We start from the raw sequence: 23,423 nt of genomic DNA, 5'->3' as shown, positions 1-23,423 counted from the left end.
GCTGTTACTCTGAAACCTGTAGTTAGGAAGACTTGATTTAATCATGGGTTTCTACATAAAAGTGCATTCTTGTTGGTTGTTATAACCTTAATACATATTCTTCACAAATCAGAGACAGATGTAGGTTTCATTTCTAGAAGGCACTCACTATACATTTGTAAACCGTGATTTATTTTGAAAACTTTTCAGATGAGTTTTACAGCTATATCAGAAAATGAATGATTGTTTGGTTATTTCATTTGTCAAAGATAATTGAAGCAGATATTTATGAAGTCATTGGAAGGTGAACTGTCTCCAATTCAAGAGGTTAATCTTGAATATTTGGAGGATTTTCTTGCCAGGCTGTATTAAGAGGAGAACACTACCAGACAGACATTTAAATTGTTTTATTTAACTAAAACAACAACGTTAAGTATTTTTTTCTTCAACAGCAAACATAATATTTTAATAAAAAAGCATATGTCCATCACTTCTCACATTTATCTCCAGACTTCTTCTCCTTTTCCAGATCTATTCTGCCCCCAACAACTTTCTGTTCATTGAACTTTTTGAAACTTTTCACTTTTAAAGAGAGGTAAAGGGTTGACCCTGTGTACACAAATTTGCAGAGGGACAATAGAGTTGAGGTCTGTTATTTCTCACCGCTATACATTATTTATTTATTTTAAAACATTTTTGCTGTTAACAAGCATGTTACCTCTGGAGACACAAATCCACAGTTTGAGAACTGCAAAACTAAGCATCTCTGATGGTATCTTCCAGACTGAGCACTGAATCCCATTGGGTAGATAGAAAAATTAACTTAAAGAATCTATACAGAAGCCTCTGGAACCCCATAAGATTGGGTCCCTAATCCATGAACTATTAGAACTTATTTACAAAACTTTTCTTAAAGATTACAATTATATATTGTCTCATACTATAGAATTAGAATTTATAACCCCTATTCCATGATATAATGTATCTTAATTAAAACTATCTTTAGATCGTTTTTTCCCTCAAAAATCAAGTTAAATTAAAATCTAATTTTTTAATTTTTTTCTTAAAGTCATTGATTTTTATCCACCCTGACAGCTGGGCATGGTGGGGGGGAAGGATTGGTCCCCAGCTGGAGTGAGGCAGGGGCCAGGGGCAAGATGAGCACAGTGGGTCATGGTGGGAGAATTAGTCCCTGCTGACTGGAGCAAGGCATGGGCCGGAGGCAAAAGCACAGCAGGGTGGGAGCTAGGGTTGGTCCTTGGAGCAAGGGAGGGGCTGGGAGTAAACTGCAAGCACAGCAGGGCTGGGGAGGGGGTAAACAGGATCCCTCCCTCACCCCTGCCCACATAGAGCTAGAACCTACCTTCTCCCTGGTTCTAGCCCATTCTCTTCATCTCTCTCTGCACCGAGCTGACGGTGGGGGTGCAGGGTCTGGGAGGGAGTTAGGGTGCAGGAGAAGGCTGGGGGTTGGGGTTCAGGGTCTGGCCAGCAGCTAGAATGAGGGAGGGGGCTCAGGGCTGGGGCTGGAGGTTGGTGTGTGGAGTGCTTACCTGGGGCAGCTCCCGTTCGGTGCGAGGGGTGCAGGTGGGTATGTGGGGGGCCGGGTTCAGGAGCTCCCATTTGGTGCTCAGAGTGGTGGCGGGGATGTGCAGGAGTCAGGGCATGAGGTGGAGGGCTGGGTATATGTGGGGGTGCAGGAGTCAGGACTGGGGGCTGTGTGTGTATGAGGGGGGTTCAGGAGTCAGGCCATGGGGTGTGGGGGGTGCAGGAGTCAGGGCAGAGGGCTGGGTGTGTGTGAGGAGGTGCATGAGTCAGGGATGGGGTCATGGGGGTGTGTGGGGGGTGCAGGGGTCGGGGCTTGGAGGTGTGGAGGGTGCAGGGGTCAGGGATGGGAGGTGTGGGGGGTGCAGGAGTCAGGACAGAGGACTTGGGGGTAGAGGAGTCAGGGCAGAGGGCTGGGGGTGTGGGCTTGGGTCTTGGGGATGCTCCCAGCCCCCTGCCCTGAGAGGCTCATGGCAGGGGCCTGGAGGAGGTATGTCCCAATTCCACCCCTTTCCCCAAGGCCCCGCTCCTGCCTCTTCTCCGCTTCCTCCCTCTCCCTCTCGCAGGCAACAGCTGATGGGTGGCAGGGAGGGAGAGGGAGTGAGGGGGGAGGCGGGAACCCAGCACGCTGGGGGAAGAGGCGGGGGACGGGGGAGCTTGGTGGCCGGCACAGCCTGCCCTGTTGAAGCAGGACAGAGCCCCAAGAGCTGCAGCACCAAGCTTCTGCCCCAGCAGGGGAGAGCGGGGCATGGAGAAGAGCGGCTGCTGGGGCCCCTTCGGAGTGTGGGCCTGGCGCATTAGCTGGTGCCATGGTAAATCTGCTACTGCCCGCGGTGCTGCCCCGCCCGCCGCAGTGAAAGCTGGACCCGCCCCGCCCCTCCCCGCTGGTCCATCCCCCGGCTCCGTGCGCTGCACAGTGGCCAGGCAGCGCCCCCGCTCCTCGGAGAGAAGACAAGTTAAAATGTAAAAAAAAATTGGGGGCCCCGCTTTTTGGTGTCCCCAAATCTTGGCGCCCTGGGCGATCGCCTAGTTCGCCTAAGGGTTGCACCGGCCCTGAGTGCACTGTGCGTCGTTAGGGGCCTAGCGGCCCCCTGGGTTATTGTTACAGGGAGACACTGAGCTGAGCTCACAGAGTTCTGTCTTGGCTGTTAAATCTCCTCCGGGCTTCTGCCATCCTCCCCTGAAAATGAAAATGTCAGAAAGTAACAACAGCCCTGGGGCTGCTCCGAGTGACTCTGCAGAGGCCCTGCGAGTTCTCCTGCTCCCGAGGCTGAAGTGCAAACCCCAGCCCAAGCCAGGTGCCAGATAAGCCTCAGGCTGCAGCTTTCAGGTGAACGTGGCACACCCCAGGTAACTGAAGAGGAAGGAGCAGAGGGAAACTAACAATGTGATTTTATCGGCTATTGTTTCATCTGGTCACATTATTTTTTTTCAAGAAAATAGGCTCAGTCCAGTGAGAACAAGGGAGAAAAATAGCATTTCAAAATTAAGGGGAAAAGTTATCAAGACACCCTAGTTAATGTCTAGCTCTACCCACCATTCCCAGGGAATTCTAACCACACACTAACCCACAGAAAGCTTCCTACCAACACTACGAAAAGAAGGATTCTGCGTGGACTCCTCCTGAAGGTCAAAACAGCAGACTGGACTTCTACATAGAGTGCTTCCGCCAATATGCATGGGCTGAAATTGTGGAAAAGCAGCATCACTTGCCCCATAACCTCAGCCGTACCGAACACAACGCCATCAACAGTCTCAGGAACAACTCTGACATTATAATCAAAAAGGCTGACAAAGGAGGTGCTGTCGTCATCATGAATAGGTCAGCATATGAACAAGAGGCTGTCACGGAGTCCCTGGGCGATGCTCTGGAACTGCTCCCCATGAAGCCAGTCAGGACTCTGGGGCAGTCGCCTTTCTGTGAGCAGCCTGTCTTCAGGACACACAGCTCACACAGCTTCCACCTTCCTGGGTCTGACCTCGGAGCATTCAGCATCCTCTGCCCCTCCGTGCGCTTCCCACAGCGAGTCCGCTCAGGCGGGGCTCCTGGGGAAGCCAGAGGGTCCTGCACCCCAACTTCGCAGTCAGACGTGACTCTCAGCCAGCCAGTAAAACAGAAGGTTTATTAGACGACAGGAACATGGTCTAACACAGAGCTTGCAGGTGCAGAGAACGGGACCCCTCAGCTGGGTCCATTTTGGGGGGTAGTGAGCCAGACAACCACGTCTGCACTTCACTCCATGTCCCAGCCAGCCCCAAACTGAAACTCCCTCCAGCCCCTCCTCCTCTGGGCTTTGTTCCTTTCCCGGGCCAGGAGGTCACCTGATTCCTTTGTTCTCCAACCCTTTAGCTCTCACCTTGCAGGGGGGAAGGGCCCAGGCCATCAGTTGCCAGGAAACAGGGTGTCGGCCATTCTCGGTGTCCAGACTCCTGCACACACCTGCCCTCTAGGGCTCTGCAATGATCATACACCCTTACTCCACCCCCTAGATACTTAAGAACTGCCTGGGGGAAACTGAGGTACCCCCACACTATTCAGAGGAAACATTAAGAACAGTCCCACTTCGTCACATCTCTCCCCCCTTCGAGATCGAACTGAGCGGGGTCACTTTAGCCGGTGACCTGGGGAAGTTCGAAGCCACCAACGTTCCCATGGATGCCCCAGCATCTCTCCCATTCCTTGGTAGGAGTTACACCAGGCCCTTCCAGTTTCACGCCCTCCCTTAGGTCAGGGGTGGTCGATAGCACTCGCAGGCCGCATGTGGGAAGGTTTATGCAGCCCATGCCCTTTGGCCACCCCAAGAATGTCTCCCCATTGACCATCACCTTCTGCTCCCACTGGAGGTCCGGGGGGCCTGGCCCCAGGAAACTCCACACAGACATATAGGTTGGGGTCAGGAGTGGGAGCCTGTCCACATCCCCAACCATCTGGCTGACGGAGTCTATGGCCTTGGGACCCAGCAAGGGAGCTAGACACCGGGGCTTTTCCGCAGGGTCCCCTTGGTTCAAATCGCCAGCCTGCTCAAAGGCAGTGAGGTGGGCATCCACACACCCCCCCCTTAACCAGGGGCAGCAATTTAGTCTCGAGGTTCCCTGTGGAACTGGCCCCCCGGGGTCTATCCCCACTCACCCCTGAGGGGTCCCCTAGGCCTCTCCGCTCCCCCACCGCCAGTTCATGCTGCTGCTGCTTCTGCAGCTCTTTCTCGGGCTCTCGCTGTCTCTCACAGTCCTCTTGCTCTCTCAGACTCAGCTCCAATCCCGTCCGTCTCGATCCCCCGATGGGGAACCCGATCGTGAAGACCCTCGTCTGGTCGGAGACAGGAGTCTTGGCGATGTCTGGCTCCCGCTCCAGCTGCTCCCAGATCCTGCTATAGCCCCAGTTGGGGTCAGGAATCTGTTCCTTAGAGCAGTCATCCTCCTCCAGCTGCACAATTAACTCTGCTTTGGTGAACTTTCCAACGCTTAACCCTCTCTTTTTGCACAGGGTTACAATGTCCTTCTTAAGGAGACGGTGACAGGCCATCACTCCGCTCCTCCCAAGTTGTTGTGGACTCACAGGCCCGTGTGTTCTCAGCTCCCCACGGTTTCCAGGGAGAACCCCTAGTGTGCCAGCCCTTCTCGAGGTCACCACCTCTTTGCCAGGGTCGAGCTGCAGACTCCTCCGCCCCTTGGACTGCTTGCTGCAATCCCCAGGGGAACCCTGCTACTGCACAGTCCTTCTCGCTGGTCACACACTCCCAGGGGTTAACCGCCCCCCGAAACCGCTCCTCTCTGAGCCTTCAGCAGGCCTAGTCCTCGGCAATCCCCCTTCGTGTTACTGCTCCCCAGTCACTTACTGCAGGAAGCACCATCCACGGGGTGCAGTACATCCCACCGCTGCCACCAGTTGTCACGGAGTCCCTGGGCGATGCTCTGGAACTGCTCCCCATGAAGCCAGTCAGGACTCTGGGGCAGTCGCCTTTCTGTGAGCAGCCTGTCTTCAGGACACACAGCTCACACAGCTTCCACCTTCCTGGGTCTGACCTCGGAGCATTCAGCATCCTCTGCCCCTCCGTGCGCTTCCCACAGCGAGTCCGCTCAGGCGGGGCTCCTGGGGAAGCCAGAGGGTCCTGCACCCCAACTTCGCAGTCAGACGTGACTCTCAGCCAGCCAGTAAAACAGAAGGTTTATTAGACGACAGGAACATGGTCTAACACAGAGCTTGCAGGTGCAGAGAACGGGACCCCTCAGCTGGGTCCATTTTGGGGGGTAGTGAGCCAGACAACCACGTCTGCACTTCACTCCATGTCCCAGCCAGCCCCAAACTGAAACTCCCTCCAGCCCCTCCTCCTCTGGGCTTTGTTCCTTTCCCGGGCCAGGAGGTCACCTGATTCCTTTGTTCTCCAACCCTTTAGCTCTCACCTTGCAGGGGGGAAGGGCCCAGGCCATCAGTTGCCAGGAAACAGGGTGTCGGCCATTCTCGGTGTCCAGACTCCTGCACACACCTGCCCTCTAGGGCTCTGCAATGATCATACACCCTTACTCCACCCCCTAGATACTTAAGAACTGCCTGGGGGAAACTGAGGTACCCCCACACTATTCAGAGGAAACATTAAGAACAGTCCCACTTCGTCACAGAGGCTGCTAGACAAATCTCTGACACCACATTCTACAGGCCATTACCCTCTGACCCCACTGAGGATTACCAAAAGAAACTACACCATCTGCTCAAGAAACTCCCTAAAGAAGCACAGGAACAAATCTACAGTGACACACCCCTAGAGCCCTGACCAGGGGGATTCTATCTGCTACCCAAAATCCATAATCCTGGAAATCCTGGACGCCCCATCATCTCAGGCATTGGCACCCTGACAGCAGGATTGTCTCGCTGTGTAGACTCTCTCCTCAGGCCCTACACTACCAACACTCCCAGCTATCTTCGAGACACCACTGACTTCCTGAGGAAACTACAATCGTTTGGTGATCTTCCTGAAAACACCATCCTGGCCACGATGGATGTAGAAGCCCTCTACACCAACATTCCACACATAGATGGACTACAAGCTGTCAGGAATAGCATCCCCGATACTATCACAGCAAACCTGATGGCTGAACTTTGTAACTTTGTCCTCACCCACAACTATTTCAGATTTGGGGACAATTTATACCTTCAAGTCAGCGGGATTGCTATGGGTACCTGCATGGCCCCACAGTATGCCCACATTTTTATGGCTGACTTAGAACAACGCTTCCTCAGCTTTCGTCCCCTAACGCTCCTACTCCACTTGTGCTACACTGATGTCATCTGCATCATCTGGACCCGTGGGAAGGAGGCCCTTGAGGAATTCCACCAGGATTTCAACAGTTTCCACCCCACCCTCAACCTCAGCCTGGACCAGTCCACACAAGAGGTCCACTTCCTCGACACAACAGTGTTAATAACCGATGGTCACATAAACACCACCCTACTGACTGCTAGACTTACCTACATGCCTCCAGCTTTCATCCAGACCAAATCACACAATCCATTTTCTACAGCCAAAACATACTCCAATGTGAAACTGTAGAACTGGAATTAATTTGCAAACTGGACACCATCACATTAGTCCTGAATAAAGACTGAATTAGGGCTGGTTGGGTCATTACAAAAGCGAAACCTAATTTTCCTCATACTAATTTCCCCCTACTGTTACTCACACTTTCTTGTCAACTGTTTGAAATGGGCCACTCTCACTAACACTACAAAAGCGATGTTTCTTCCCTTTGTATCCTACTGTTAGTTGAATTGTCTCATTAGACTGACCTCACACTTGGAAGGCAACTCCCATCTTTTTATGTATTTATACCTGCTCCTGTATTTTCCACTCTAATGCAGAGGGGAGCCTCTGAGGTCAGAGTCTCCTTTTTTATTGCACATTATTGAACTATTGCCTGACAGACGGACCCTGAGTCAGGGCACCAGCGACGCGGAGCCTGTGTGCCCCAGAACACACTGACAGGGAACAGTCATTAAACACCCCGCTGCCTGTGCTGACCAAGCTCAGGGGATCTGAGACGCTTCAGGTGTGGCTCTGTAGGGAGTTCCAGGGTAAGGTGCATAATTCCCTGCTCCGCTACAGACTCCCTGTGTGGCCTTAGGCAAGTCACCTAGGCCCAGAGTTTCCAAGGTGTTTTGATGTCTATGAGGCAGATAGGCGCCTACTGGAATTTTCAAAGATGCCTGGGCACTTAGCTTCCAATGGGATTTAGGCACGTAGGTGCTTTTGAAAATCCCACTAGATTCCTAACTACATCTTTAGGTGACTACAGACATTCCAAACTTTGCCCCTTAGTCTCTGTGCCAGATTTGCAAAGCTATTTAGGCTCCTAAAGATGCAGACTGGAGCCTGGTGGGTCTTTCAAAAGTGCCTGCGTGAGTTAGGTGCCTGACTCCCCATGAATTCCCTTTAGCTCCTGCCCCTTCTGCATTCATCCCATGCATATTCCATCGACGGCGCTTGCCAGCAGGAATGTCCATGCAAACAAAGGATTTCTACTAAATGTTATAAAATATTCCTGGGAAGCAATCTCTGAACATTTAGGCCCCGACCCAACAAGGTCCTTAAGTATGTGTAGAAATTTCAGCAAGCAAGGAACCCCACCAAAGCATTAATCACAAATATTTGCACCAAAAACCTGTTTCTAAGAGTTAAATTCAGCCAATCAAGAAACAGAAACAATCCCATGTGACCTGTGTGTGCAATCATAACTAACCCCACAGAAATCAATGTATATGACAAATGTATTTGAACAAATAAATGTGAGAAAATTGTGATCAGTGTGTGGGCAGCTGACAAACAGGAACAGAAACTGAGCTCACTGGACACGTCACATTCTGCACATTATTTCCCCAGCTCTGTTTTCAGACCTTCTGTCCTCCCCCGGCCCCTGCCCCACCTGGTCTTGGTCTCTTGACTTTTATTTATGCCTTTACTCTGCCTGGAGAATTACTGTTACTATTTATTCCATATTATTTCTGTAGCTCCCTCAGTACCCTGGGCATGTTGTATGGTCCCTGCCCTGGGTGCTCCCAAGCAGGGCTGGTCTCAGGGGCTCACCAATGGGTGTATGCAAGGAGAAGTCTGCAGGCCCAGGGCAATAGGTCAGGGTGGGCATCCAGGCATGGAGGCAGGTGCAAAGATAAAAGAATATAGGGTGGGGTATAAGCTAGGTAAGAGGCTGAGGTGTGGAGAGGGTTGAAGAGCTTCCTGGGCTCCCAGGTCCCATTCGCCCATCCTGGATCCCTTGCACACACAACCCTGGGGCTGGGCTCTCCCTCCCCTTCCCCAGCTCTCCCCACTCCCCATCCCCACCCCTCCCTCCATTGCTCTGGGACCAGTTTCCCTGACACAGCTAAGTTGGCAGCACAAAGCAGCCTGTACAGCAGGGCCTGGCGCTCTCACTCTTGGCCCCTGTGGCTGTTTCACTCCTCACCATGGACAATGAGTCCCTCGGGCAGTAAATGCCGGGACATTCCCTGTTGCTCACTGGCCCCATCGCACTCACTGGGATCCTGGGCTCGGCTTGTCTTTGGGAGTCAGACCATGCAATTATTGGTCCTGACGGGACCTGGGAATTCCCCCAAGCCAGGCCTGGAGCCGACCCCACTGGGCTTCTCCGGGAGGCTGTGGGGGAGGCTTTAAAATGAGGGGACTTAGGTCTTCTCCCCTAGAACATTCTGAAATCCCACTGCAATTTTCTGAATTTGACACAATAATAAAAAAAAGCTGAGGCCAAACATTGCAAGTGCCCATGTGGGACCCTGTCCGGGGGAAGCAGCCTGTGGTGAGCTGGCCGAGTCGTTCAGGGGAATTTTCAAAGGTGCCTGAGCACCTCGCTTCCAATGGGAGTTAGGCACCTAAGTGCTTTTGAAAATCCCACTAGAAGCCAAGCTACATCTTTAGGTGTCTACAGACCTTCTAAAATCTGTCCCTTAGTCTCTGTGCCACATCTGCAAAGTTATTTAGGCTCCTAAAGATGCAGAGAGGAACCGAGTGGGACGTTCACACCTGCCTTGTAAGCCGATTTATATTTTTTTAAAATAATGTAAAAGTGGACTGGAAACAGGAAGCGTTTAACAGTTTCCCTCTATTCCACAATATCACCATCATAAGGAAAATGTATTTAACGAAGAATATCAACTTTATTCATACTCTTTTGAATACAGAAACAACCCAGCACTCTTGGATCAATAGCCCTCAAAAGCAAATACTTTCTAAATGACAGGTTTCAGAGGAACAGCCGTGTTAGTCTGTATTCGCAAAAAGAAAAGGAGTACTTGTGGCACCTTAGAGACTAACCAATTTATTTGAGCATGAGCTTTCGTGAGCTACAGCTCACTTCATCAGATGTTTACCGTGGAAACTGCAGCAGACTTTATATACACACAGAGAATATGAAACAATACCTCCTCCCACCCCACTGTCCTGCTGGTAATAGCTTATCTAAAGTCATCAACAGGTGGGCCATTTCCAGCACAAATCCAGGTTTTCTCACCCTCCACCCCCCACACAAATTCACTCTCCTGCTGGTGCTAGCCCATCCAAAGTGACAACTCTTTACATAATCAAGTAGGGCTATTTCCTGCATAGATCAAGGTTTTCTCACATCCCCCCCACCCCCATACACACACAAACTCACTCTCCTGCTGGTAATAGCTCATCTAAACTGACCACTCTCCAAGTTTAAATCCAAGTTAAACCAGAACATCTGGGGGAGGGGGGGTAGGAAAAAACAAGAAGAAACAGGCTACCTTGCATAATGACTTAGCCACTCCCAGTCTCTATTTAAGCCTAAATTAATAGTATCCAATTTGCAAATGAATTCCAATTCAGCAGTTTCTCGCTGGAGTCTGGATTTGAAGTTTTTTTGTTTTAAGATAGCGACCTTCATGTCTGTGATTGCGTGACCAGAGAGATTGAAGTGTTCTCCGACTGGTTTATGAATGTTATAATTCTTGACATCTGATTTGTGTCCATTTATTCTTTTACGTAGAGACTGTCCAGTTTGACCAATGTACATGGCAGAGGGGCATTGCTGGCACATGATGGCATATATCACATTGGTGGATGTGCAGGTGAACGAGCCTCTGATAGCGTGGCTGATGTTATTAGGCCCTGTGATGGTGTCCCCTGAATAGATATGTGGGCACAATTGGCAACGGGCTTTGTTGCAAGGATAAGTTCCTGGGTTAGTGGTTCTGTTGTGTGGTATGTGGTTGTTGGTGAGTATTTGCTTCAGGTTGCGGGGCTGTCTGTAGGCAAGGACTGGCCTGTCTCCCAAGACTTGTGAGAGTGTTGGGTCATCCTTTAGGATAGGTTGTAGATCCTTAATAATGCGTTGGAGGGGTTTTAGTTGGGGGCTGAAGGTGACCGCTAGTGGCGTTCTGTTATTTTCTTTGTTAGGCCTGTCCTGTAGTAGGTAACTTCTGGGAACTCTTCTGGCTCTATCAATCTGTTTCTTTACTTCTGCAGGTGGGTATTGTAGTTGTAAGAAAGCTTGACAGAGATCTTGTAGGTGTTTGTCTCTGTCTGAGGGGTTGGAGCAAATGCGGTTGTATCGCAGAGCTTGGCTGTAGACGATGGATCGTGTGGTGTGGTCAGGGTGAAAGCTGGAGGCATGCAGGTAGGAATAGCGGTCAGTAGGTTTCCGGTATAGGGTGGTGTTTATGTGGCCATCGTTTATTAGCACTGTAGTGTCCAGGAAGTGGATCTCTTGTGTGGACTGGACCAGGCTGAGGTTGGTGGTGGGATGGAAATTGTTGAAATCGTGGTGGAATTCCTCAAGGGCTTCTTTTCCATGGGTCCAGATGATGAAGATGTCATCAATATAGCGCAAGTAGAGTAGGGGCTTTAGGGGACGAGAGCTGAGGAAGCGTTGTTCTAAATCAGCCATAAAAATGTTGGCATACTGTGGGGCCATGCGGGTACCCATAGCAGTGCCGCTGATCTGAAGGTATACATTGTCCCCAAATGTGAAATAGTTATGGGTAAGGACAAAGTCACAAAGTTCAGCCACCAGGTTAGCCGTGACATTATCGGGGATAGTGTTCTTGACGGCTTGTAGTCCATCTTTGTGTGGAATGTTGGTGTAGAGGGCTTCTACATCCATAGTAGCCAGGATGGTGTTATCAGGAAGATCACCGATGGATTGAAGTTTCCTCAGGAAGTCAGTGGTGTCTCGAAGGTAGCTGGGAGTGCTGGTAGCGTAGGGCCTGAGGAGGGAGTCTACATAGCCAGACAATCCTGCTGTCAGGGTGCCAATGCCTGAGATGATGGGGCGCCCAGGATTTCCAGGTTTATGGATCTTGGGTAGTAGATAGAATATCCCAGGTCGGGGTTCCAGGGGTGTGTCTGTGCGGATTTGATCTTGTGCTTTTTCAGGAAGTTTCTTGAGCAAATGCTGTAGTTGCTTTTGGTAACTCTCAGTGGGATCATAGGGTAATGGCTTGTAGAAACTCGTGTTGGAGAGCTGCCGAGCAGCCTCTTGTTCATATTCCGACCTATTCATGATGACAACAGCACCTCCTTTGTCAGCCTTTTTGATTATGATGTCAGAGTTGTTTCTGAGGCTGTGGATGGCATTGCGTTCCGCATGGCTGAGGTTATGGGGCAAGTGATGCTGCTTTTCCACAATCTCAGCCCGTGCACGTCGGCGGAAGCACTCTATGTAGAAGTCCAGTCTGCTGTTTCGACCTTCAGGAGGAGTCCATCTAGAATCCCTCTTTCTGTAGTGTTGGCAGGGAGACCTCTGTGGATTAGTATGTTGTTCAGAGGTATTTTGGAAATATTCCTTGAGACGGAGACGTCGAAAATAGGATTCTAGGTCACCACAGAACTGTATCATGTTCGTGGGGGTGGAGGGGCAGAAGGAGAGGCCCCGAGATAGAACAGCTGCTTCTGCTGGGCTGAGAGCATAGTTGGATAGGTTAACAATATTGCTAGGTGGGGTGAGGGAACCATTGCTGTGGCCCCTTGTAGCATGTAGTAGTTTAGAAAGTTTAGTGTCTTTTTTCTTTTGTAGAGAAGCAAAGTGTGCGTTGTAAATGGCTTGTCTAGTTTTAGTAAACTAGATTTTACTAAACTGGATTTTACTAAAACTAGACAAGCCATTTACAACGCACACTTTGCTTCTCTACAAAAGAAAAAAGACACTAAACTTTCTAAACTACTACATGCTACAAGGGGCCACAGCAATGGTTCCCTCACCCCACCTAGCAATATTGTTAACCTATCCAACTATGCTCTCAGCCCAGCAGAAGCAGCTGTTCTATCTCGGGGCCTCTCCTTCTGCCCCTCCACCCCCACGAACATGATACAGTTCTGTGGTGACCTAGAATCCTATTTTCGACGTCTCCGTCTCAAGGAATATTTCCAAAATACCTCTGAACAACATACTAATCCACAGAGGTCTCCCTGCCAACACTACAGAAAGAGGGATTCTAGATGGACTCCTCCTGAAGGTCGAAACAGCAGACTGGACTTCTACATAGAGTGCTTCCGCCGACGTGCACGGGCTGAGATTGTGGAAAAGCAGCATCACTTGCCCCATAACCTCAGCCATGCGGAACGCAATGCCATCCACAGCCTCAGAAACAACTCTGACATCATAATCAAAAAGGCTGACAAAGGAGGTGCTGTTGTCATCATGAATAGGTCGGAATATGAACAAGAGGCTGCTCGGCAGCTCTCCAACACGAGTTTCTACAAGCCATTACCCTATGATCCCACTGAGAGTTACCAAAAGCAACTACAGCATTTGCTCAAGAAACTTCCTGAAAAAGCACAAGATCAAATCCGCACAGACACACCCCTGGAACCCCGACCTGGGATATTCTATCTACTACCCAAGATCCATAAACCTGGAAATCCTGGGCGCCCCATCATCTCAGGCATTGGCACCCTGACAGCAGGATTGTCTGGCTATGTAGACTCCCTCCTCAGGCCCTACGCTACCAGCACTCCCAGCTACCTTCGAGACACCACTGACTTCCTGAGGAAACTTCAATCCATCGGTGATCTTCCTGATAACACCATCCTGGCTACTATGGATGTAGAAGCCCTCTACACCAACATTCCACACAAAGATGGACTACAAGCCGTCAAGAACACTATCCCCGATAATGTCACGGCTAACCTGGTGGCTGAACTTTGTGACTTTGTCCTTACCCATAACTATTTCACATTTGGGGACAATGTATACCTTCAGATCAGCGGCACTGCTATGGGTACCCGCATGGCCCCACAGTATGCCAACATTTTTATGGCTGATTTAGAACAACGCTTCCTCAGCTCTCGTCCCCTAAAGCCCCTACTCTACTTGCGCTATATTGATGACATCTTCATCATCTGGACCCATGGAAAAGAAGCCCTTGAGGAATTCCACCACGATTTCAACAATTTCCATCCCACCACCAACCTCAGCCTGGTCCAGTCCACACAAGAGATCCACTTCCTGGACACTACAGTGCTAATAAACGATGGCCACATAAACACCACCCTATACCGGAAACCTACTGACCGCTATTCCTACCTGCATGCCTCCAGCTTTCACCCTGACCACACCACACGATCCATCGTCTACAGCCAAGCTCTGCGATACAACCGCATTTGCTCCAACCCCTCAGACAGAGACAAACACCTACAAGATCTCTGTCAAGCTTTCTTACAACTACAATACCCACCTGCAGAAGTAAAGAAACAGATTGATAGAGCCAGAAGAGTTCCCAGAAGTTACCTACTACAGGACAGGCCTAACAAAGAAAATAACAGAACGCCACTAGCGGTCACCTTCAGCCCCCAACTAAAACCCCTCCAACGCATTATTAAGGATCTACAACCTATCCTAAAGGATGACCCAACACTCTCACAAGTCTTGGGAGACAGGCCAGTCCTTGCCTACAGACAGCCCCGCAACCTGAAGCAAATACTCACCAACAACCACATACCACACAACAGAACCACTAACCCAGGAACTTATCCTTGCAACAAAGCCCGTTGCCAATTGTGCCCACATATCTATTCAGGGGACACCATCACAGGGCCTAATAACATCAGCCACGCTATCAGAGGCTCGTTCACCTGCACATCCACCAATGTGATATATGCCATCATGTGCCAGCAATGCCCCTCTGCCATGTACATTGGTCAAACTGGACAGTCTCTACGTAAAAGAATAAATGGACACAAATCAGATGTCAAGAATTATAACATTCATAAACCAGTCGGAGAACACTTCAATCTCTCTGGTCACGCAATCACAGACATGAAGGTCGCTATCTTAAAACAAAAAAACTTCAAATCCAGACTCCAGCGAGAAACTGCTGAATTGGAATTCATTTGCAAATTGGATACTATTAATTTAGGCTTAAATAGAGACTGGGAGTGGCTAAGTCATTATGCAAGGTAGCCTGTTTCTTCTTGTTTTTTCCTACCCCCCCTCCCCCAGATGTTCTGGTTTAACTTGGATTTAAACTTGGAGAGTGGTCAGTTTAGATGAGCTATTACCAGCAGGAGAGTGAGTTTGTGTGTGTATGGGGGTGGGGGGGATGTGAGAAAACCTTGATCTATGCAGGAAATAGCCCTACTTGATTATGTAAAGAGTTGTCACTTTGGATGGGCTAGCACCAGCAGGAGAGTGAATTTGTGTGGGGGGTGGAGGGTGAGAAAACCTGGATTTGTGCTGGAAATGGCCCACCTGTTGATGACTTTAGATAAGCTATTACCAGCAGGACAGTGGGGTGGGAGGAGGTATTGTTTCATATTCTCTGTGTGTATATAAAGTCTGCTGCAGTTTCCACGGTAAACATCTGATGAAGTGAGCTGTAGCTCACGAAAGCTCATGCTCAAATAAATTGGTTAGTCTCTAAGGTGCCACAAGTACTCCTTTTCTTTTTACTTTCTAAATGTAACCCTTCTGCCAGGCCAAGTTGATAGCAGCAAGGGCCGGGTTCAGTACACAGGGGTTCCCTCTCATCAAAGCAAATGCAAAACTGGCTCGAGCCCCCACCCAGTGACCTGGGAAAATCTTACACACCCCCTGGGTGCCTCAAAGAGGCAATACTTCCCCTCTCCCAAGCACAGAGTCTTGGTGTAGTAGAGAATCTTTAATAACATGAGGTAAACAACATCAGCATTAAATTGGGGAAACACCACAACTAGTGTTCATTAACCAAACCATGAGCAAAGACCCACCCCAGAAAATTGGGCCACATTCTTTCCCTTGGGTTCTTGAGTCCCAGAACCCAAACGTCTCTTGAGTCCAGCAATCCACAAATCACCCAAAGTCCAAAAAGTCCAGCCCCAGAGTTCAAAAGTTCATCTGCAGAGTGTTACTCCCCAGTTGGCTAAAATGTGCCTGTGTGTGGGGGAAAGAGGTAAGGGGCACCTTACGTGTCCTGAAGCTGACTGCCCCACAGGGCTCTGCTCCACCACGACCGGCTCCGCTCTGCACAGCTCGCCATCTCACGAACAGCTCTGCTCAGCTCACCATCTCATGAACACACCGCTGTCTCACGACCAGCTCCGCTCTGCACAGCTCGCTGTCTCATGAACACTCCACCAGCCTATCCACAAACAGCACCACTGCACTCTAGATCTTCTGGCTCCCCACTACTTGACACAGTGCTCAGTGATTTCAGCTCATAGTAGTGGGAGCCTTAGCCCTGGTCTACACTAGGACTTTAGATCGAATTTAGCAGCGTTAAATCGATTTAAACCTGCACCCGTCCACACAATGAAGCCCTTTATTTCGACTTAAAGGGCTCTTAAAATCGATTTCCTTACTCCACCCCTGACAAGTGGATTAGCGCTTAAATCGACGTTGCCGGCTCGAATTTGGGGTACTGTGGACACAATTCGATGGTATTGGCCTCCGGGAGCTATCCCAGAGTGCTCCATTCTGACCGCTCTGGACAGCGCTCTCAACTCAGATGCACTGGCCAGGTAGACAGGAAAAGAACCGCGAACTTTTGAATCTCATTTCCTGTTTGGCCAGCGTGGCAAGCTGCAGGTGACCATGCAGAGCTCATCAGCAGAGGTGACCATGATGGAGTCCCAGAATCGCAAAAGAGCTCCAGCATGGACTGAACGGGAGGTACGGGATCTGATCGCTGTTTGGGGAGAGGAATCCGTGCTATCAGAACTCCGTTCCAGTTTTCGAAATGCCAAAACCTTTCTGAAAATCTCCCAGGGCATGAAGGACAGAGGCCATAACAGGGACCCGAAGCAGTGCCGCGTGAAACTGAAGGAGCTGAGGCAAGCCTACCAGAAAACCAGAGAGGCGAACGGCCGCTCTGGGTCAGAGCCCCAAACATGCCGCTTCTATGATGAGCTGCATGCCATTTTAGGGGGTTCAGCCACCACTACCCCAGCCGTGTTGTTTGACTCCTTCAATGGAGATGGAGGCAATACAGAAGTAGGTTTTGGGGACGAAGAAGATGATGAGGAGGAGGTTGTAGATAGCTCACAGCAAGCAAGCGGAGAAACCGGTTTTCCCGACAGCCAGGAACTGTTTCTCACCCTAGACCTGGAGCCAGTACCCCCCGAACCCACCCAAGGCTGCCTCCTGGACTCAGCAGGCGGAGAAGGGACCTCTGGTGAGTGTACCTTTTAAAATGCTATACATGGTTTAAAAGCAAGCATGTGAAAGGATTACTTTGCCCTGGCATTTGCGGTTCTGCCTTTGCAAAAGGTTTCTGGGGAGGGCAGCCTTATTTCGTCCTTCATGGTAGGACACTTTACCACTCCAGGCCAGCAACACGTACTGGGGAATCACTGTAGAACAAAGCATTGCAGTGTATGTTTGCTGGCATTCAACCAAAATCCGTTCACGCGGTGGGAGGAGGCAAAATGCGACCTTGTAACGAAAGCACATGTGCTATGTATGTAATGTTAACTTTCAAGGTTTACCCTGAAAGAGTGTAGCCACTGTTTTATAAAATGTGTCTTTTTAAATACCGCTGTCCCTTTTTTTTTCTCCACCAGCTGCATGTGTTTCAATGATCACAGGATCTTCTCCTTCCCAGAGGCTAGTGAAGCTTAGAAAGAAAAAAAAACGCACTCGCGATGAAATGTTCTCCGAGCTCATGCTGTCCTCCCACACTGACAGAGCACAGACGAATGCGTGGAGGCAAATAATGTCAGAGTGCAGGAAAGCACAAAATGACCGGGAGGAGAGGTGGAGGGCTGAAGAGAGTAAGTGGCGGGCTGAAGAGAGTAAGTGGCGGGCTGAAGACAGGGCTGAAGCTCAAAGGTGGCGGCAGCGTGATGAGAGGAGGCAGGATTCAATGCTGAGGCTGCTGCAGGACCAAACCAGTATGCTCCAGTGTATGGTTGAGCTGCAGCAAAGGCAGCTGGAGCACAGACTGCCACTGCAGCCCCTCTGTAACCAACCGCCCTCCTCCCCAAGTTCCATAGCCTCCACACCCAGACGCCCAAGAACACGGTGGGGAGGCCTCCGGCCAACCAGCCACTCCCCCACAGAGGATTGCCCAAAAAAAAGAAGGCTGTCATTCAATAAATTTTAAAGTTGTAAACTTTTAAAGTGCTGTGCTTAAAGTGCTGTGTGGCATTTTCCTTCCCTCCTCCACCACCCCTCCTGGGATACCTTGGTAGTCATCCCCCTATTTGTGTGATGAATGAATAACGAATGCATGACTGTGAAGCAGCAATGACTTTATTGGCTCTGCAAGCAATGATTAAAGGGAGGAGGGGAGGGTGGTTAGCTTACAGGGAAGTAGAGTGAACCAAGGGGCGGGGGGGTTCATCAAGGAGAAACAAACAGAACTTTTACACCGTAGCCTGGCCAGTCATGAAACTGTTTTTCAAAGCTTCTCTGATGCGTACCGCGCCCTCCTGTGCTCTTCTAACCGCCCTGGTGTCTGGCTGCGCGTAACCAGCAGCCAGGCGATTTGCCTCAACCTCCCACCCCGCCATAAACGTCTCCCCCTTACTCTCACAGATATTGTGGAGCACACAGCAAGCAGTAATAACAGTGGGAATATTGGTTTCGCTGAGGTCTAAGCGAGTCAATAAACTGCGCCAGCGCGCCTTTAAACGTCCAAATGCACATTCTACCACCATTCTGCACTTGCTCAGCCTGTAGTTGAACAGCTCCTGACCACTGTCCAGGCTGCCTGTGTACGGCTTCATGAGCCATGGCATTAAGGGGTAGGCTGGGTCCCCAAGGATACATATAGGCATTTCAACATCCCCAACAGTTATTTTCTGGTCTGGGAATAAAGTCCCTTCCTGCAGCTTTTGAAACAGACCAGAGTTCCTGAAGATGCGAGCATCATGCACCTTTCCCGGCCATCCCACGTTGATGTTGGTGAAACGTCCCTTGTGATCCACCAGAGCTTGCAGCACTATTGAAAAGTACCCCTTGCGGTTTATGTACTCGGCGGCTTGGTGCTCCGGTGCCAAGATAGGGATATGGGTTCCATCTATAGCCCCACCACAGTTAGGGAATCCCATTGCAGCAAAGCCATCCACTATGACCTGCACATTTCCCAGGGTCACTACCCTTGATATCAGCAGATCTTTGATTGCGTGGGCTACTTGCATCACAGCAGCCCCCACAGTAGATTTGCCCACTCCAAATTGATTCCCAACTGACCGGTAGCTGTCTGGCGTTGCAAGCTTCCACAGGGCTATCGCCACTCGCTTCTCAACTGTGAGGGCTGCTCTCATCTTGGTATTCATGCGCTTCAGGACAGGGGAAAGCAAGTCACAAAGTTCCATGAAAGTGCCCTTACGCATGCGAAAGTTTCGTAGCCACTGGGAATCGTCCCAGACCTGCAACACTATGCGGTCCCACCAGTCTGTGCTTGTTTCCCGAGCCCAGAATCGGCGTTCCACAGCATGAACCTGCCCCATTAGCACCATGATGCATGCATTGTCAGGGCCCATGCTTTCAGAGAAATCTGTGTCCATGTCCTGATCACTCACGGGACCGCGCTGACGTCGCCTCCTCGCCCGGTATCGCGTTGCCATGTTCTGGTGCTGCATATACTGCTGAATAATGCGTGTGGTGGTTAATGTGCTCCTAATTGCCAAAGTGAGCTGAGCGGGCTCCATGCTTGCCGTGGTATGGCGTCCGCACAGAAAAAAGGCGCGGAACGATTGTCTGCCGTTGCTCTGATGGAGGGAGGGGCGACTGACGACACGGCTTACAGGGTTGGCTTCAGGGAGCTAAAATCAACAAAGGGGGTGCCTGTACATCAAGGAGTATTTCAGGCAGGACTGCACGGAGGGTTCCAATAAGAAATGGTGCACCTAAGTTATCGTTGTTATTGGAACAAGGAGGTTAGCCTGGCCTCTGATTGATACATGGCTAGATTTACCTCGCTGCACCTTCTCTGTGAGTGACTGCAGTGTGACCTAGAGGAATGAGTCCCCTAGACAGGGGAGGAGGCAAATGAGTACAAAACAAATCTGGTCTATTTCTTGTTTTGACCCACTCCATCTATCTTTTACATCTTTGGCTGGCAGCAGACGGTGCAGAAGGACTGCATGCCATCCACATCTCATGGCTGCTTGGCAGAAGATGGTACAGTACGCCTGCTAGCCATCCCCATCTCTTGCCTGCCTGGCAGAAGATGGTGCAATACGACTGCTAGCAATCCTCATCTCTTGCCTGCCTGGCAGAAGATGGTACAGTACGACTGCTAGCAGTCCGTATCGCCTGCCTGCTCACCATAAGACGGTTCAATAGGACTGACTGCAGGACTAAAGAGAATGACCTGGTCAAGTCACTCCAAATTTAGTCCCTGCGCCCATGTCTGCCCAGGCGCTCCCAGCCGACGCGGCCAGGAGCACCTCGGACACGATGAGGACGACTACCAATCGTATTGCACCGTCTGCTGCCAGAAGGCAAGGGGTTGCTGCTACTGTGCAGCAAAGCCGTACCGCGTCTGCCAGCACCCAGGAGACATAGGGTGACGGTTACCTGAGCGGGCTCCATGCTTGCTGTGGTATGGCGTCTGCACAGGTAACTCAGGAAAAAAGGCGCGAAATGATTGTCTGCCCTTGCTTTCACGGAGGGAGGGAGGGAACGGGGGCCTGACGACACGTACCCAGAACCACCCGCGACAATGTTTTAGCCCCATCAGAGCGCTCCATTGTGACTGCTCTGGACAGCACTCTCAGATGCCCGATTGTTTGCCATTGCTCTGACGCTGGGAGGGGCGCTTACAGGGTTGGCTTCAGGGAGCTAAAATCAACAAAGGGGGTGGCTTTACATCAAGGAGTATTTCAGGCAGGACTTCACAGAGGGTTCCAATAAGAAATGGTGCACCTAAGTTATTGTCCTTATTGGAGCAAGAAGGTTAGCCTGGCCTCTGATTGATACATGGCTAGATTTACCTCGCTGCATCTTGACTGCAGTGTGATCTAGAAGAATGAGTCCCCTAGACAGGGGAGGGGGGGGAAGCAAATGAGTACAAAACAAATCTGGTCTATTTCTTGTTTTGACCCACTCCATCTATCTTTTACATCTTTGGCTGGCAGCAGACGGACTGCATGCCATCCACATCTCATGACTGCTCGGCAGAAGATGGTACAGCACGACTGCTAGCAGTCCGTATCGCCTGCCCGCTCACCATAAGACGGTTCAATAGGACTGACTGCAGGACTAAAGAGAATGACCTGGTCAAGTCACTCCAAATTTAGTCCCTGTGCCCATGTCTGCCCAGGCGCTCCTGATCGACCTCACAGAGGCGACCAGGAGCACCTCAGACATGACGATGACGGCTACCAGTCGTACTGTACCGTCTGCTGCCACAAGGCAAGGGGTTGCTGCTACTGTGTAGCAATGCCGTACCGCGTCTGCCAGCACCCAGGAGACATAGGGTGACGGTTACCTGAGCGGGCTCCATGCTTGCCATGGTATGGCGTCTGCACAGGTAACTCAGGAAAAAAGGCGCGAAATGATTGTCTGCCCTTGCTTTCACGGGGGGAGGGAGGGAACGGGAGGCTGACGATATGTACCCAGAACCACCCGCGACAATGTTTTAGCCCCATCAGGCATTGGGATCTCAACCCAGAATTCCAATGGGCAGCGGAGACTGCGGGAACTGTGGGATAGCTACCCACAGTGCAACGCTCCGGAAGTCGACGCTTGCCTCGGTACTGTGGAAGCGCTCCGCCGAGTTAATGCACTTAATGCACTTAGAGCATTTACTGTGGGGACACACACACTCGAATTTATAAAACCGATTTCTAAAAAACCGACTTCTATAAATTCGACCTTATTCCGTAGTGTAGACATACCCTTAGTGCTGGTCCACCATAAGGCCAAAGTGAATGCAGCACAGTATCCGTAGCAAGACTCTTAATAAACCCAAAATTAGTTCTGACATTCTACAGTGTAGAGAGACAGAGGTGCAATTGGTGCTTCAGGCCCTCACAAATGGACCCACACCACCACATACTAATACCTGTCTCAAGTCTCTCTCAATTCACAGAGTTTTGGAACCCATGTCCCTTGCCTAGCGAGTGCTACTCAGTTGATGGTGAGTCCCTCCATCATAACAAAAGGCCAAGTACAGTTCCAAGCACAGTTCCCATAATCAGGATAATAACAATTTATTCTTCCCGCCCCAATAACAGAGACACTGGGGATCCCACAACAGCCAAAGTGACCATTTGGGCAGTTATGGCCTCATTCTAGGCGAGGTGGGTGTGCCTATGCAAATGAGATCAGCCCCTGAAGTTCTTTTCCACAACTTGCCACACCTCACCACCAGATGTCAGGGTGGAGCCCATCCTGACTCTGCTTACATAAAATTAAAACAAAATGTCTCCCCTTCTTTTGCGATGTTCTTCAGGAGGCAGCAAACACTTTTCGTCGTTGTCCAGTGGGGGATGGGGCTGCCCCTTGCCCAGCCTGGGGCAGGAGTGGGGACTGCGGAGGGCGGGGGAGGGCAGGGTGTCATGACACTCACCCAACCCCCAGCTGCTCAGGTCCAGGAAGCCCCCTCGCCTCCCTTGTGGTGGGTGACAGAAGGTGGCGGGGGGGCTGCTGTCACGTGTGCACCTCCTCCCCTGCTGATGCCTGTCACCATAGCATCACTGGGGGTGGGGGATGGGGCATCACCTTGCCAAGCGTGGGGCAGGAGAGGTGACTGCGGGCGGGGGCACGAGTCCAACACAGACCCATGCCCCAGCTGCTCAGGTCCAGACTCCAGGAAGCCTCCTCGGAGTTGGAGTCGTCTCCCAGTAGGTGCCAGGGGGGCTGCCATCACATGTGCACCTCCTCCTCTCCCCCCTCCGTAGGCGCAGCGGCCACCTCAGCCTGCCGCCCGCGCCGGTCCCTGTGTTGTAGCCAGCAGCGGCCGGTGAGGGAGCACTGCGCGGAGCAGCTGGCGGGGCCGGGGGCACTCCAGGGGAGGCCCATGGGGGCAGCAGATGGGGCCGGGGCAGAGACCTGGCCCCAAACATTGGTGGACCCTGGCTCCCGGGCTCTGAATATTGCTGGAGCACGAGCACCATGGGCCCATATAACTCGCCGACCCTGCAAGGTGTATTTATGCACATTCTCAGTTGCAGAAATTTGTCCGGTATTTATTTACTTCTGAAAAACACTAAAAGTTAGATTCTGACTGTGTGGAGACATCAACTATTACAGAAACCACATTATAATGTTTACTTTTCTTACTATAGATGGGATTATAATAAAAATGTCATAGGAAAGATCCAAATGAGAACTCTCGCCTGTGTTGTTGCACATAGGTTGTTAAAACCTGGGAATTGCTGAGAGCAGATTTAATCGGGCTCTATCCAGTGTCTCAGAAGCGATACCAGTATGTACTGAGAGCTACAGATGATTTTTCAAAATAGGTAGAAGAATTTCCACTTAGAACTATGAAAGCACATGAGGTGGAG

At 50.7% G+C, this 23,423-nt stretch overlaps 1 protein-coding gene across 3 annotated transcripts in view; it reads right to left on the bottom strand.

Moving 5' to 3' along the window:
* LOC125621599 (butyrophilin subfamily 1 member A1) overlaps positions 1-23,423 on the bottom strand; it is a 655,591-nt gene that overhangs the window by 375,231 nt on the left and 256,937 nt on the right. The gene's annotated exons all lie outside the window — the stretch shown is intronic.

This window comes from Caretta caretta, chromosome 14, assembly GCF_965140235.1.
Source record: "Caretta caretta isolate rCarCar2 chromosome 14, rCarCar1.hap1, whole genome shotgun sequence".
In the NCBI taxonomy this organism is placed as follows: domain Eukaryota; kingdom Metazoa; phylum Chordata; order Testudines; family Cheloniidae; genus Caretta; species Caretta caretta.
Note: the sequence above shows the minus strand (reverse complement) of the source record. Positions and strands in the feature narration are given on the sequence as shown.